This window comes from Corapipo altera, unplaced genomic scaffold (assembly GCF_003945725.1).
Source record: "Corapipo altera isolate COAL_440 unplaced genomic scaffold, ASM394572v1 239, whole genome shotgun sequence".
NCBI classification, from domain to species: Eukaryota; Metazoa; Chordata; class Aves; order Passeriformes; family Pipridae; genus Corapipo; species Corapipo altera.
In genome coordinates this window covers 1,465,708-1,478,398 of record NW_020884938.1, presented here as the reverse complement: position 1 = coordinate 1,478,398, position 12,691 = coordinate 1,465,708, and the positions used below count along the sequence as shown (strand labels likewise).

At 42.7% G+C, this 12,691-nt stretch overlaps 1 protein-coding gene across 4 annotated transcripts in view; it reads right to left on the bottom strand.

Moving 5' to 3' along the window:
• The window catches only part of SHISAL1 (shisa like 1), a 239,480-nt gene that overhangs the window by 108,779 nt on the left and 118,010 nt on the right, over positions 1–12,691 (bottom strand). Inside the window, exon 1 of one of the 4 annotated variants that reach the window (XM_027660791.1) lies at positions 12,395–12,409. The exons of the other annotated variants lie outside the window; for them this stretch is intronic. The gene's annotated coding sequence lies outside the window, so the exon portion shown is untranslated. Of the gene's footprint in view, positions 1–12,394; positions 12,410–12,691 lie in introns of those variants that run through there. 4 annotated transcript variants of the gene reach the window in all.

Genomic DNA, 12,691 nt, shown 5'->3' with positions numbered 1-12,691 from the left:
TCCTGTCACTGTTGGGAATGACAAAATCTGGTAAAAGAAGGTTTGGTCAGAATTACTTGTGACCACTGATACGAAATGGAGGCAGCAGGGAAAAGTAGAAAATGAACGGCGAGTCTTAATGAGTTTCCTCTAAGCACCTTCCATCTCACACATCCCACATTAATGCAGTGTTTAAAATTTTATTTCCTTAAGTCAGTAATAGAAAAATTAATTTATGCATTATTAACAAAGTAACTTGCCTTTCAGGAAGGTGAATAGAGCTTCCAGAGGCTCTACTGCTGAGGCAGAGATGGCAGCGCTACCCAAGGAGGAAAGTATTTGGGGCCCTTTCTAAAACCTCTCAAGTGTTTCTGGACACAGCTTCAAAGGATTTACTACTAGGATGGCACCTGTCCAAGCTGGGGAGAGAATCAAACTGGGGATAAAGCTGGCTTTGGTGTTCAGGAGGGGTTAGAGATCACCCCTCAGTCCCAGCACATGTTACACAGAAATGTGGCTTATATGGCACCATTTAGGTGAAAGGGAGTCCTGTGGGATTCATCAGTCTAGACACAACAGACCTCATAACATCTAATTGTCACACAAAGCACCTTGCTCCACAGCAAAGACACAGAGAACAGAAAATCAAGCTGTTAGAAAATCTCCTTAAGCTGCTAGGTATGTGTGAGCTTAACTGTGTGGTGTCTGATACATGGGAGGCTAAACACTGAACTGGACACCAACTAGTCTCCATTTGTAGAGAGCTCAACCCCATAAAAACATTAAAAAAACCCCAAACCCCACAACAATAAAAAAACCAAACAACCAAACCAATCAATCAAACAAACAAAAAGAGGCAGGGACACCTTCCACCAGCCCAGGTTGCTCCAAGCCCTGTCCAACCTGGCCTTGGACACTTCCAGGGATGGGGCAGCCACAGCTTCTCTGGGCAACCTGTGCCAGGGCCTCCCCACCCTCCCAGCCAAGAATTTCTTCCTAATATCTAATCTAAACCTGCCCTCTTTCATGTTTGTTTTCTGTTTGTTTGTTTTTAATTATTACTATTGTAGGGTAAAGGAAGACAAATACTGAAAGGTTCCCACTAAGGTTTGTAACAATATAACTGTAGATATGTAAATATTTATTATATTACAACATATATTATAAATATTGTATCATAAATATATAGTAGGTATTATTACAATATGTATTATATATAAGCATTATGTATTCTTATAAATAAATATATATAATCATACAGAGACCTGTAATAGTTATCCCAGCACAAAACTGCTAAGACAAGTGGTCATATAATTCAGAGCAAATTAAATACTGAAATTTATGTCACTGCACATCAGCTGGGCACCATGGTAATTCATAGCCCTTTTTTTTTTACATATGCTAAGTGAGTGCTTAGTTCTTTTAAGCTGATTTTGCTTCTTGGTTCAGGTGGATTAAAAAGTTCCTGAACACAGATGCAAGCAGAAATTCATGAAGCTGTGGTAATTTAACAATTGTAAGTCATAAAGCAATATCCCACTTTTCTTACCCTGTCAGAGCTGGGGTGAGGTGACATCAGTGCCAGAGGAAGAGTACTGCTTTTGCAGAGTTTCTGGGGTAGGGACAAGGGTGTGCACCAAGTGGAACAGAATCAAGCCTCCTCCTTTACTGCAGTAACAAATAATTACTGAACCAAAACAGAGAAGGGCAATTGCCAACGATCACGAGAAAGATTATTTTAATATGGAACAGAGCACTACTAAAGTAATTAAATAGCGTGTAAAAGACCCTAAAACTCAGTAGGATTTCGACAGCTGCACGTAGGCAAATCTATCAACACCACTGCTGTGCTTTCAAGTCAGGCACCACCAGGTCCTGATCTGTTCCATGGTGCTGCTTTTACTGCTGTGCTCTGCCACTCCTTCCCCCCGTGGAAGTGTCTGTGCAGTGGGAGGGAGCAATCCCTGCCTGCCCCAGCGATAGTTAGTGCAGCCCTTTTGTTTGCTGCCCCCAAAATCCCTTCCCACCCTGCCACATGCTCACACAGGGCACTCTGCCTCCATCTCAGAGGTGTTTGCTTCCAAGCAGGAGTGAAGGCAAAGGATGGGAGCGTGTGGCAGAGCTCTGGCAGGAAGGGAAGCTTCTCTGCAAATCACAATTTGATAAAATATAAAAATCATTTCCGAGTGGCAGACCCAGAATCCAACTCACAACACTTAGCCCAATATCACCATCCTAAAAAAAAAAAAAAAGACATTACACAACCTGAATGCAAGAAGGCAATAAAAATACAGCTTGTTTTTGTGATGGCAAGGTCTTAACTCACTTATTCAGGTTAGAAGCATCATGTGTTGAACCAGATTTCCTTCACTGTATGGCATATGTTTCCTCTCCTATGAGCTACACCACAGAAAACTTTTGGGGATGTTTTTTAGTATATTTTGTGGGTATTTTCCAGTATATATTGTGTGAAGATCCCATCCTATTTTTTTTTAAATATTGGATATATAGGTGGGTTAACAAGAGATAATACCCAGCCCTGCAGGCAGGACATTCATTCTTAGTTGAGCCTTCACAGGGCCCAGAGAGGATGCTCTGCTTCTTTGCAGCTATTTGTGGAAAAGGCAACTTGCTGAGGGTTAATTAATAATCAAACCTGGGTAAACTGATATGCAAAGGAGCACCCAAAGCTGTCCAGACATTTCCAAAGAGGTGGTAACAGAAGTGATTGGCTCCCCGTGTTCAGCTCATTCACAGAGACACAGGTTCTATAGGTGATTTTACATTATCAGCATCTTCCTAATTAAATTTCAACAGCTTTACAAGGCTATTACTGCTCATAAGATTCACTTCTAAACCCTGGAACTTTGCTCTTCTTAACTGCCTTCTCTCTCATACTTTTTTAGAGAATTACACTACTAATGATGGGATTAGTATTAAGCCATTTCACTATAAATGGGTTGGATGTACTGCTGATACCTTGAATTAATCTGCATTTGGCAAGCACATCCCTGCCCTTGTCCTGCTTTCCAGAAGAAATTTAGAGTGGCAGATTCATTAGATGCCATAAATAAAATGTCTGCAAGGTTAACCTGTGAGATAGGACTGGTCACCTTTTATCAGAAGGGAAACTCAGCAGACATTTCCAACTCACACAGAAATTAGAGAAAGCTACAGGGGGGTTGTGTTTGCTTTTTTTTTTTCCCCTCCCACCACTTTCTAGTAACTGCAACAATTGCTTTAATTCTGAGAACTGAGCTGTGCAGGTGATAAAAGTGCAAATTCTCACTCATTCACCTTTGAGCTTGTGAGATCTAGTGAGTTTGGCTTTGAGAAAGTCTCAGCCTCCTGGTTTGGCTCATCTTGCTCCAGCTGGGACTCCACTGACCCTGGTGACACTGCTGAGTGTGTCATCAGCCAGTCACCTGCCCCTTCCCACACTCCCACTGCACGTGGAGCAGAGCTCAGCCTGAACCAAACCACGTTTCCCTTTCTGTAAAGTGGTTTTATGGAATTGGGCAGCACTAAAACGAGGAGGGGGAAAAAAGACTTCCTGAATCATCTACCCCTTTGCAGCACAGCCAGTTAAATGCAGCCTCTAGCCTTCTGCTTGGCTTGGAGGCATCTGCAGTTGGATCCTGCACTAGGTGAGGGAGCAGATGGAGATGCTGAAGGGATAAGAAGTGCTACTTCCAAGGAAGAAACGCACCCTCCGAGGGGAGGTCAGGGACAGGATGGTTTCCATGACTCACCTTTTGATAATGGTTCAAAAGGAGTGTCTGGGGACTTGTTACTATTATAGGCCAAGTTATTGGCTACTTAAATCAACCAGAGTTCCTAGAATAGTGCCTGACCTGTTGCAGGAGGTGTTACACTGCCTGAGCAGGGGCACAGGGAATAAGGGACGTTACTTCAGGCTTCTGCTTAGCTTGGAAGTGAACTGTTGCAGACAAGGGGAAAAAAAAAAAAAAAAGGAGAAGAAAAAAAAAAGATTGATTTTCCTTTTGGCAAATATTTGGCTACAAGGATCTGCTCATCTGTCATTTGTCTTGCCTTGAGAATTGTCCTTTGCAGAAGGAAACAAACAAACACTGCTCTACTGTATGGCATTTGGTGTTGGCATAAAAGCCTTGCTGAGGATAACAGACATTTATAGAGCAATTCATGACTTTAAAATTATCCCCCTTTGCCTTTGCTTAGCATTGTTTAATCTAATAGCTTGCATTTATTTGAAATGGATACAGAGTGGATCTTGCTGCTGGTAGCTGCGTGGAAAGCCTGCTGTCTGTTAGGCAGACATCACTTTTGTGCATTTAACATCCTCTCCAGAGGACAGGATTTCACATCAACAGCTACAGGCAGACTGTGTTCCTCCCCTATTCCTTAGAGGGGGCAAAGAATGTCTGCACCTGCACAGGTTCCCCAAAAGACTCATATAATTCCCCAGAAGAACCTTATACACGTCACTACCATCTCCCACTGTGTGGGGAACAGAAAATGGGTTGGAAACAGAAAATGTAAACTACTATACTTGATCACGTCCAGCTTGTTCCTGTTCCCTCAAGGGTCACTGCCAACTGCCAAGAGTTGGTGTAATGCTGCAGCTTCCAGAAAGCTGCTGTGTGGACAGACAAAATTCAGGGACATGAAGGCAGCCCACTCACACCAAACTCCCTGACAGCTCATCCTTCACATTTCCTGCCACCCACTCACTCACAACACTCCCTGCTCTGCCAGCACAAACATGGTGAGACAGGGAGTCGGGCTTTAATTGCCAGGAGTCTTATCCTGTGGGTACCTTCTGGGAGATAACAACTTCACAGCCAACTCCTGGGAAGCACAGCTAGGACTTGGTCACCACAGAGAGAGAGAAAATCTCTGTATCTGTTGGAATAATTTAATTCTTGGTGAGTCTTCAGCTAAAGTCCATTATCCTCCAGGAAGAGAGAATTTGGACAATTAATGTCCATATTCTCATCTTCACCATCCCATGTCTTGCCTTGCTTCAGCATCACAAATAAATGGATAATTTAATTCCCTAGCTGACAACGCTCAGAAGAAAACTCCAGGAATAGAGAGAGTTATTTATGCCTGAATGTAGGGCTCACATTCATATTTATGTAGCTGGATAAGCATTCTGACTATCAGGGTTATTATCACATCAAGATTTTTAAAGGCAGCTGATCCAAATAGCTTCCACAGAGATGTCACTCAATCCCAGCTCTTTTCTTCTGGGGTCCAGGAAGCCTTCATGATGCACAGAGTGCACCTTTGTGTGAGTTTAAATCTTAAGAAGGTTTGTTTCCCACCAAAGCAACGTGTTTTACTGACAACCAGTGAAAAGCCCAAGATTCACAAAGCAAATTACTATTTTCACTCTGAGTTCCAGGCTTTTCTCCAGGCAGTATTAACTTCTGAAGTGCAATAAAAACCTGTGCAAAGCTGGGAATACCCTGGCAATACCCTGACAATCCGAGCAATACCCTGACAATCTGAGCAATACTCTGACAATGAGAGCTCTCCTGACCATAAGTCTATTATTACATCGTTCACACTTGTCTAATTACTTCAAGGTTTCAAAGATTAAGACCTGGAGTTGGTGGTGTGAGAACAAGCTCAGGCTCAGGGTGAGGTTTTGGTGCTTTCTGGCAGGCAGGTTTATACTCTGTGACTCGGTGGTGACGAGTGCCTTCAATGGGGAGGTGAAAACACGACCCAGCAGTGGCCCCCCCAAAATAGAAACCATCTATTTTGGCTTCAGGTAGCCTTTTTCAGTAAAGACAGAACAGTTGGTTCAGGAAATAATAACAGGTACTCTTAAATGAGCTATTTTCTAGGTTTTTTGGTAATAAACAAACATTCCAACACGACTCTAGGAGCAGTTTAGGGATTTTTTTTTCTAAGGGTGTAAAGGCAAAGCAATATGCAATACCACAAAATTTTGTTTTCAGGTGATGTTAAATGGACTGCACCCTATGAAAACTCCAGTGCTAACAGGGGAACACAAACTAGACAAGACTTTGGGCACGAAAGCTCTGCCTAAATTCAGAGGTGGAAGGAAGAGCCTTTAGAGCTAAACACAACCAAGTGCCAATGCAAGTGTGCAGAATTCTCTGTGCTAGGCTGGGTGTGTTAATTGTTTAGACAATGAAATAAAAGGTATCTGGCACCTTGAAGTGACATTAAGGAGAGAATTGTTGGGCTGGATAAGGGACAGGGAAGCAGCACAGCTCCACTGAGGAGGGATGAGACCACCAGTGGCAATTCCTGGCCCAGCTGTGCCAGGCTTCCAGCAGGGGGGCTTCCTTTTGTGGGGTTCAAGGATTAGGATATGTGACATTTTCACAGCAAGGCTCTTAAATCGCCAAGTGTCCAAACAGTTTTCATTGTTCTTTCATCCATCTCCTGCTAAGTACCAGCAGCAGGGGGGGAAAACTGCCTCCATGTAGGGAACGAGAATAGCACAGCACCTGCTGGGCTGGAAAATGCAGCCATGAGGAGCCTGAATGAGTCGGCAACAGGAGGACACCGTGACTGGTCCTGCAGCATAAACTCAGCTGCAGATAACGCAGCTTCCCTGAGATATGTGAGGTTCATGAGCTAAAACCTGGCTGTCACAGGAGGTGTTGTTCAGAAAGCTCACAAAATGCAGGAAAACTGGCCTTGCTCTCGGGGAAAACAAATAAAGAAGGTGAAAGCAACAATTCCAGGGTATTCAGGGCTAAGAGAGTTGCAGATTTCTCTCCACAGAAGCTATGAAAAGCGTCCAAACCTATGAAGGCCAGCCAGTACCAGCCTTGCCCAGCCAAATGCACACTGCTTTATGGATCCAGAAATGTATTTTATCCAGAGTTATGGTGTCAGCTACCGGGAGGAGACACTGCAGAGTCAGGTGTGAGGAGCAGTGTCTCCACCAGCATCTCTTCACAGCTGCTGGCATTAGAAAATGAAAGAGAGAGAGGCTGCTCTGAGTCAGAAACAGCAGAGCCACATGAATAAAATACTCCTTTTCATCCAGGCCAATGAACCCAGGCAAGGCCCTGCATCCATTCACCACCCCATGGGTTAAATTCATCTCTGCCTGATACTTTATGCTGCCAAGACATGCCCCGAGATCTTAGAGCTGACCCTGAGCCAGAAACCTCCTCAAGTCCTTTCCAACTTAATTTTCCCCATGATACTGTAAAACAACCCGTTTTGAAACCTGGTAATGAAAATGCAATTTTCTTCCTGCCAGGAAAGTTACTTCCTACCAGTAAAAAAAAAAAACCTGTGCTCTTTTTTTCTACTGTTTTTAACTCTGAAGAGAACACTTCTCACAGGCTCAGGGTAAAGCAAGGCTTTTTTATCTAGAAGTCAGATTTTGTGATACACAGTAAACATGTTGCCTCTATGGGGAATTAATGTCATTTTGATGGGATTACTGAAGGAAATAAATACTTATGCAGCAGAAGCGAAGATTTTGACCATTAGTTTCAAAATGACTGCAAGAAAAAGGTCTAGTGATGGATTATGTCAGCAAGTGTCTGGGTACAAGCCACATAGCAACAAAATGCTCCAGGATCTTAATTGCCAGAAGTAATTTTTGGTTCCAAGTAACTTCTTTTCCCCCTCTTCTTTCTTTTTAAAATTTTCTCTGTATGGGAACTGGTGTATTGATATTGAAAACTGTCATTAATCCTTTTCTAGGACATTCTTCAATTAAACTAAATATAGCCACAGAAATCCTCTGTTAGATAAGATAATAGGGCACTGCAGCAATAGTCCACCAGCTGTTAATGAGAGCTGTTAACTCCCTGAGAGAATCAGAGGGGCTGGCACTGCTGCACTGTTAAACCCTGCAAGGACAGAAATACATATGTAGACCCAATTAAGAGAGGGGGCAAGAGCAACATAAAAATATATGGTGCAACACCTACACAAACTCCTGAAGGTCAGCACAGCTCAGGTGTGGCTTTAGAAAACATAATGCTGGTGAACAAATTTGTTTTGTTACTGTTTGGTTAGTGCTGGAATTGTTTTTGTTTCTGTTGGTAAATTCCTGAGTTAAGTTAAATATCTGGTTTAGATCGGAGGAGATGCTGATTTTTTGCCTTTGGGAGAGTGGGAACATGAGTGATAAGACACTTTTCCTCTTGAGGAAAGACCCAGACTGGGTCGTGGAGGAGAGTGTGTGGGTAAGCTCACAGCACCCATCCTGTTACTGTGGTCTTGTCTGCTCAGCCAATGTTTTTCTGTTGAAAATTATAATTATACTGCTGCCATTCTATGGAATTACGTGGTATCTACACATAATAGACTGAACACAGTGTATTCACACAGTCAGAAGCATGAAAACTGTGTGAAGATGACAAAAAAAGAAAGCAAAGAAGAGGAAGAGAAAGAAATGGATGGGTGTAAGAACAGAGAAAGGACTGTGTGGTGCCTAGCATGAATAAAGATCCAATAAAGCCATAACTGTACCAACTTTTCTTTTTGCATTCAGACTGTTTCACACACCTGGGCTACCAAACAGTTAAATCTACATGTAAACAGCAAGAACAGCATTGCCTACAGAGGAAATGAGGGAAAGGTGGTGAGTGTTGCACCTGGACAAAAATTGGATGAGTCACCAGTACAGCACTTTGTGTCACTGTGCTTTGCTGTGCTGAGAGATGAACTGAGGGCTTTAGCTCACTCAGAAAATGCCATTACTCTTCAGGAAGATGCCTCTTGCTTCAAGGTGGTCTCCTTTTATTTGGAAAGTGGGAAGAAGTGAAGAGTGGGAGAGTTGGCTTTGCAATTAGTGGTTTGTTTGGTAGCACTTCACTGTTCGCTGCCACAAACTTATTCCAAGATGGGACTGCAAGTTTAACAGGCTGGAATACCTGTCTGAAGTGCAGGGATCTATCTCCCCTGATTTATAGCCCCACTGGGATTATAAATACGGCCCAGTATGACTATGGGAATATCTGCCCAGTGGAATTCAAGCACCAAGGCACAAAGCACCTCAGTCCTGTAGATGTGTCCAGGTAAGAGTGCTCTCAAAAAATCACAATTTTAAACTGCTTTAAACCTGCAGAGCTCAGGTAATCTGTGGTGACCTTTTTTTTCCTGAAAAGGCCGATGTGTAGGGATGAAGTGAGGGCATCTCAGAGAGATGTGAGTAACCCATGTGAGGAAGAAGAGCTAAAATTGAATGAGCAGAGGGGAAGGAAGAATAGGGTGGCTGTGGGCTACCATGACTTGCCAGTTCAAAACTGGCAATTCCCTTCAGGTAACCTTAATTTCCCTCTGTCTACATGGTCAGGGAAAGCTCCCCACGCTGTCCCCTTGGAGGAACCTTCCCAGGAGGGCTGTTCTGCCCTGCACAAACACCTTTGCCACCACCCCTGTGAATGGAAAAAGGAGGCTTTCCAGGTCTCACAGTCACCTGCATTTGCTTTAGAAGTACATTGCCTGAGGACTGTGCCTTCAGGAACTGCTGCCAAAAAAACCCAGTGTGATGACTCAAGCCCTCTAGGTGCACCCTGCTGCCTTAATGGGGCAGGAAAAGTGTTGCCTCTGAGGTCTGGCAGCTCCAGGAACAGATGGCAGGGAGGTGTGGGCACGGCTGGGAGCACCTGCACTTCGCAGGGCTGCTGTGTCAGGGATCTCTCTCAACAGAGCTCATTCCTGCTCTCCCCTGCCCAATTTCCTGCTGGAGCAAACAAAGCCATTATGGAGTTTATGTAGAAAGAAGGTTTAACGCTTGGACTGAAACTTTTCTGCTGGAAAAGAAGGTGGTAAACAGAACAGAAGACCTGAAGGCACCAGGAACACTGTTAGGGATAATTCTGTCACACCACTTGTTCTTCCCAGGCTTTGGACAGGACAGGACTGCTGCACACATTTTACAAGAGAATATTTCACACAATATATCTGCCAGATTTAACTTGCCTTCTCAAAAGAATAAAACAGCTTACCTGCAGTAGGATTCAATAATCTCAGCTGAATGTCTCTTCATTTATTTGAACTTTGAGAAATGACACTTAGGCACATTTCATTCCTGGCTTTAAAGAGTCTTTGCAACACTTTAGATAGAAATTTCAATGATACAATCCTCAATTGTCATGTCATGGTTAAACATAATGGTGCCTTTCCTCGTAGGAAAGGTGCTCCATCCTTCTAATCACATTGATGTCCTTCCTCTGGACTCCAACAGGTTGATGTCCTTCCTGACCCAAGAAATGCTGGCTGAAGCTTCATTTGGATGCAACAGATTCCTCTGAGGAGTAGCTGAGGCAACCAACTAATTGCACGTGCCAAGAAGCTGAATTAAACCTTACTTCCCAGAGATTCTCAAGTGTTTTCAGAATCTTGAACTACCAGATCACTGCAAAAATGCTTTATAAATAGTGGGCATCTCTTGTCATAGCCACTCAGTGCATTGCTATTTTTAATAACAACGTAAAAACTGAGGAATGTCTCATTGCAATTTCTATTTAAAGTGTTGAAAAAAACTCTTTAAAGTCAGGAATTGAATGTGCCTAAGTGTGTGCCTAGATATTAGAAAGAAATCCTTGGTTGTGAGGGTGGTGAGGCCCTGGCACAGGTTGCCCAGAGAAGCTGTGGCTGCCCCTGGATCCCTGGAAGTGTCCAAGGCCAGGTTGGATGGGACTCTGAGCAACCTGGGCTGGTGGAAGGTGTCCCTGCCCATGGCAGGGAGTGGAATGAGATGGGCTTTAAGGTCCCTTCCAACCCAGGCCATCCTATGATTCTATGATATATATCTGCAGATACTTCTGTGTACAAAGGTACAGATAACAGCAGGAAAATACCAGGACTTGAACTGACACTGCTTAGCTTGGTACACTCATCAATTTTTATCAGTGTTAAGTTCATTCATGCTAAAACACTGAGTAAATGCCTTGAATTATATGCTAGGAAAAGAAAGATTTTTAAACTGACTCAAAAATTACACATACCTTTGGTCTAGATCAGGACAGGACTAAGATGAGTCTGAGGAACAGAACTCTTCAGTCAGATCATGACTTTTTTTTCCCAAAGTCACTCCTCAGAATATAATTGTACTTTAAGTACTATTCAACCCACTTATGTTTCACAGTTGTAAACCATCTCTTGGGTGGTTTTTTTTTTATTGCATAACATTTTGTGGCTTCCAGCTTACACTTCTCCTTGACAGCCTGAACTTAAATCAAAAAGACCAGATACTTTTTTTTTTTTCTCTGTGGGAAGCTTAGCAGTGAAGTGTTCTTGCTTTTTAAGCTCTGTCACTGACAATTACTGGTAAACAAAATCAGGAAAATGTTGACTAGTCCAAAGTTCCTTTTCCAAACTACTGGCTGCAGTCAAGAGATAATTAATTCACTCTACGGATTCAGAGCTCCTGGGGAGGGGGTGGGAAATGAGAGTAAGTTATTAGCAAGGCTGTTCATGCAAATTTCTAATTTCCCAGCACTGCTTGCTAAGAAGTACTGCACACTATCAGTGACCCGAAAAATATGTCGCTTATAAATCTGAAATATTTCCATTTAGCTTTGGCTTTAATGGCTCCTTATTCCTCAGCATCATTATGAATATGGAAATAGGAAAGCAGTCTTATATAAGCGTGATTTATACTGTATATAAGAATGATTTATGCCACCTGAGCACCTTTTCCAGTAGAAACAATGGAATTTGGTAGAATGAGAAAATAAGGTATGTGGAGGTAGGGAAAAGAAGCAATCAGAAAGAGGATGTACTGTGGCTTAGATATGTAGGGTTGAAGATTCTGTGATGACAGTGAGCAGTAAAGAAACTTTTTAAGGCACTCAGTAGTCTTACTGCACCCTGAACACCCTATATTAGACTTAAGGACTTTATACAGCAAAGGGAAATTTGTGTAACACATAGCAGATAACAGAGGCTGAAGGAAACATTTCCTCTGCTTCCCTAAACCCTGTTGGATACAAACAACATTTTTTGCTGGATGAAAACATGAAGTTTTGAGAATTAACACAGCACTAGACTGAACCAACGCTGAGCACTTTGAGGGACAAAATACCCCCTGGACCTGGGATGACTTTAAAAGAGCTCATTTGAGGAAGCTGGAACCATTATTCCTTTTTGGTATTAAGACCCTTATTGCTGCCCTGGGATCCCGTGGGTGGCTCGCTGCATATTGGAGTGTCTCCATTTAATTAAGGGCTGCACAACATTGGTACAACTGAGAGGAAATCTCGGGCCTGAGATCCTGACTCAGAGCACATCAATGTCAGGGCAGAGACTCCCATCAACTCTGATGGTTTTAGGTCGGGCTGTAAATGAGCTGAAAATCTTGAAAAAACCTTCCTGAACTTGTCAAAGAATTTCAAAGGCATGAGACAGACGTAGTTTTGCTCTTTAAGACACAGAAGTGGCTTTTCACTGAAACGAAATCCATCATTCTGCTTACAATATATGTCTCAACCCTGTCCAATTTCCTTTATTCTCAATAACTACTGGTACAAGTGAAATATGGAAGAGAAGTGTATCTACAAGGAATAGAAAGCAGTTATAAATTGCCATGTGTCATAACAGAATGCAACACATCTCCATCACTTAAAAAAAGCTTCTTGACTAAAACACCGTGTTAAAAAAAACCAAAAAGTGGCAGAGGAAATAAACCAAATAAAAAGATGGTACTTGGTTAAAAAGTCTTTTTTTTTCATCCACTTCAGTCTGAGTGTCCTCCTTTTTTTAAGTTGTTTTG